The sequence below is a fragment of the Pan paniscus genome, chromosome 9, assembly GCF_029289425.2.
Source record: "Pan paniscus chromosome 9, NHGRI_mPanPan1-v2.0_pri, whole genome shotgun sequence".
NCBI lineage: Eukaryota > Metazoa > Chordata > Mammalia > Primates > Hominidae > Pan > Pan paniscus.
The window spans coordinates 103,701,812-103,705,963 of record NC_073258.2 but is presented as its reverse complement, the minus strand read 5'-3'; the positions used below and the strand labels follow the sequence as shown (position 1 = coordinate 103,705,963).

Sequence of the window (4,152 nt, the reverse complement as noted above, 5' to 3'; positions counted from 1 at the left end):
CTCATAACTTCCAAAATCTATTTTCTTCCTCACACCTGACGCATATACTTTCTGCTCCCTGGCTCCTTCAGCTGTACTCACTCTTTGTTGAGTCTCCCACAATTACCATTGTTCCCGGCCCATACTTCAATCCAGCCTCCCACGTTATTCCTGATACCACACCTGACCCCCATGACTCTATCTCTGATCCACCTGACATTCACCGCATTTCCCCATATTTCCTTCTTTCCTGTTCCTTACCCTGATCACACTTAGTTTATTGATGGCAGTTCCACCAGGCCTAATGGCCACACACCAGCAAAGGCAGGCTATGCTATAGTAGAAGCCACTAGCCCGCCTCTTAGAACCTCTCATTTCCTTTCCATCGTGGAAATCTATCCTCAAGGAAACAATTTCTCAGTGTTCCATCTGCTATTCTACTACTCCTCAGGGATTATTCAGGCACCCTCCCTTCCCTACACATCAAGCTCGAAGATTTGCCCCCGCCCAGGACTGGCAAATTGGCTTTACTCAACATGCCCTGAGTCAGAAAACAAAAATACCTGTTAGTCTAAGTAGACACTTTCACTGGATAAGTAGAGGCCTTTCCTACAGGGTCTGAGAAGGCCACCACAGTCATTTCTTCCCTTCTATCAGACGTAATTCCTCAATTTAGCCTTCCCACCTCTATACAGTCTGATAACAGACCAGCCTTTATTAGTCAAATCAGCCAAGCAGTTTTTCAGGCTCTTGGTATTCAGTGAAACCTTTATATCCCTTACAGTCCTCAGTCTTCAGGAAAAGTAGAATGGACTAAAGGTCTTTTAAAAACACACCTCACCAAGCTCAGCCACCAATTTAAAAAGGAATGGACAATACTTTTACCACTTTCCCTTCTCAGAATTCAGGCCTGTCCTCAGAATGCTACAAGGTACAGCCCATTTGAGCTCCTGAAGAGATGCTCCTTTTTATTAGGCCCCAGTCTCATCCCAGACACCAGACCAACTTAGACTGTGCCCCCAAAAAACTTGTCATCCCTACTATTTTCTGTCTAGTCATACTCCTATTCACCGTTCTCAACTACTCATAAATGCCCTGCTCTTGTTTACACTGCCAGTTTACACTGTTTCTCCAATCACAGCTGATATCTCCTGGTGCTATACCCAAACCGCCACTCTTAAAGTAAATAAATAATCTTTGCTGGCAAGGCTATGCTGAACCTCCTTAGGCACTCTCTAATTAGATGTCCTAGGTCCTCCCAATTCTTAGTCCTTTAATACCTGTTTTTCTCCTTCTCTTATTCTGTTTAGTTTTTTCAATTCATTCAAAACCGTATCCAGGCCATCACTAATAATTCTACACAACAAATGTTTCTTCTAACAACCCCACAATATCACCCCTTACCACAAAATCTTCCTTCAGCTTAATCTCTCCCACTCTAGGTTCCCACGCTACCCGTAATCCCGCTCGAAGCAGCCCTGAGAAACATCACCCATTATCTCTCCATACTACATCTAAAAATTTTCGCCGCCCCAACACTTTACTATTTTGTTTTATTTTTCTTATTAATATAAGAATACAGAAATGTCAGGCCTCTGAGCCCAAGCTAAGCCATCATATCCCCTGTGACTTGCACGTACACATCCAGATGGCTGGTTCCTGCCTTACTGATGACATTCCACCACAAAAGAAGTGAAAATGGCCTGTTCCTGCCTTAACTGATGACATTCTCTTGTGAAATTCCTTCTCCTGGCTCACCCTGGCTCAAAAGCCCCTAAAACGGCCCCACCCCTATCTCCTTTCGCTGACTCTCTTTTCGGACTCAGTCCGCCTGCACCCAGGTGATTAAAAGCTTTATTGCTCACACAAAGCCTGTTTGGTGGTCTCTTCACACGGACATGAATGAAACAAAACTCTTGGCATCCAAATTAAGCCATCAAAGCCTCAGCTTCCACAGTCAAGGCTCTTTTAGAATTTGCCTAGTGGGTTTTCTGGTGAAAACTAGACTGCCCCCAAAAAGTGTGGGCTACCTTTTATCACTGACCTTTGCTTGAGTCCCTTTCTAGACATTATTAGATGGCAACAAAGAATGGAAAAGCACAAATTAAACTGATATCCCATGTACTGACTGATCCAGATTCAAGTGGTAACTGAGACAACTGAAGACTGAAAATAAAATGGCTTCCTGTTGACAGCACCCTGGTCTTGCTGCATACTTGCTGCTTTTGTGTTCTCATTATTAATACAGAATTCCGGCCTTTTAAAATAAGTATTGCATGTGAGTATGGATCAATTGCTATAAAGTTGAATTTGTATAAGAAGCATGCTATGTAACCCAGGAAGCACATTCATCTTCAATGTAGTAATAATGCCTTTCCTATGTGCCAGTTGCCATTTGTTTTACAGGTGTTAATTCGTGTACTCCTCAGAACAACCCTGTGAAGGGGGTACTACATTTATAAAGGAGGAAACAGGCACAGAGAGGTTGAGGTATGTACTGAAGGTCACACAGTAAGTGGCACAGCCAGGATGTTAGCTCAAGTAGTCTGCATCCTGTCTGAGCTCTTAACCACTAAGATATACGAGCCCTCATGGTCCCATAGACTCAGCTACTTTATCTCTGGCTTCATGCCTTCAATTTCCCTTTTTAAAATTTTATTTTATTTTATTTTTGATACAGAGTCTTGCTCTGTCACCCACGCTGGAGTGCAGTGGTGCAATCATGGCTCACTGCAGCCTCAACCTCCTAGGCTCAAACCATCTTCCCACTTAGCTTTCTGAGTAGCTGGGACTACAGGCGTGCCACCACGCAGGGCTTTTTTTTTTTAATTTTTTTTTAGAGACATGGTCTCGCCATGTTGCCCAGGCTAGTCTCTAACTCCTGGGCTTAAGTGATCCTCCTGTCTCTGCCTCACCTCCTAAAGTACAGGTGAGAGCCACCACTCCCAACCCCAGGAGTCTTGCTCTGTCACCCAGGCTGGAGTGGCAGTGGCGTGATCTTGGCTCACTGCAACCTCTGCCTCCTGGGTTCAAGTGATTCCCCTGCCTCAGCCTCCTGAGTAGTTGGGATTACAGGCGCCTACCACCACATCCAGCTACTTTTTGTATTTTTAGTAGAAACAGGGTTAACCATGTTGCCCAGGCTGGTTTCGAACTTGTGACCTCAACTAATCTGCCTGACTCGGTCTCCCAAAGTGCTGGGACTTCAGGTGTGTGCCACTGTGCCTGGCCCCAATTTCCCTTCTTGAAGCTCTGCCGTCTTCCTATCTTCCTCATGTGCTCCACCGCTCAGTTTCAGAGTTGAGATGGACTGACCCAGTCATAATTTTCCAGTCCTTCCTAGTGTCTTCTCATAGCATGCCCCTAGTAGAGACAAGAGCACTCATCTTATGATACACATTTAGTTGGTTACATGCCCATCTTTTTGGGGGGACTCTTTAAGGGGAGACATCTTATCTTATTCCTCTTTTATATCCTCCACTACTTATACTAGACCTGGCAAGTAGCAAATGCCAATTAACTGAAGATATATCACTACCCTTTCTCCACACTCTTTATTTTCCTTCTTTCCTTTATTTTTCACAGTACTTAGACCTCTAATATACTATTTGTTTTTTAATTAAAAATTTTTTTTTACTACGTGGCTGTAAGACATGCTTATTTTGGCTTTAATAGATAGGACAATTTTCCAAAATGGTTGTGCCAATTTACAATCCTACCAGCAATGTATGAGATTCCAAACTGCTCCAAATCATTGCCAACCCTTGAAACTGACAAGTCATTTTTAATTCTAGCCATTCTGGTGATCTGGGGTAGTGGTATTCAACTGTGGTTTTAATGTGCACATTTCAATTAGCACCTTTTCATGTGCTTTGTGGCCATTTGTATAGCCTGTATTGTGAAGACATTATTGTGTTCAAGCGTTTTGCCTACATTTTTAAGAAGTTGTGTTGTCTATCATTTTCTTATTGATCTATGGAAGTTCTTTATATATTTTCTATATGAATTCTTTCTATACACAAGAATGTATATGTATATTTAAAATTGACTCAGCCAATTCACTCTTAATTTCTAATAAAAAATGTAAATTTCTATATAAAAAATATATAATTGACTCAGCCAATTCACTCCTGAGTTCAGAGAAATTAGTAATGTGATCAGTTATATATATGT

The 4,152-nt window shown here is 42.3% G+C and overlaps 1 non-coding gene across 1 annotated transcript; it reads left to right on the top strand.

Moving 5' to 3' along the window:
• The first annotated feature begins 1,931 nt into the window (after positions 1-1,931).
• LOC112441260 (U7 small nuclear RNA) lies at positions 1,932-1,993 on the top strand. The gene has a single exon (XR_003029197.1). It is a non-coding gene; the product is annotated as a U7 small nuclear RNA (small nuclear RNA).
• The last annotated feature ends 2,159 nt before the right edge of the window (positions 1,994-4,152 follow it).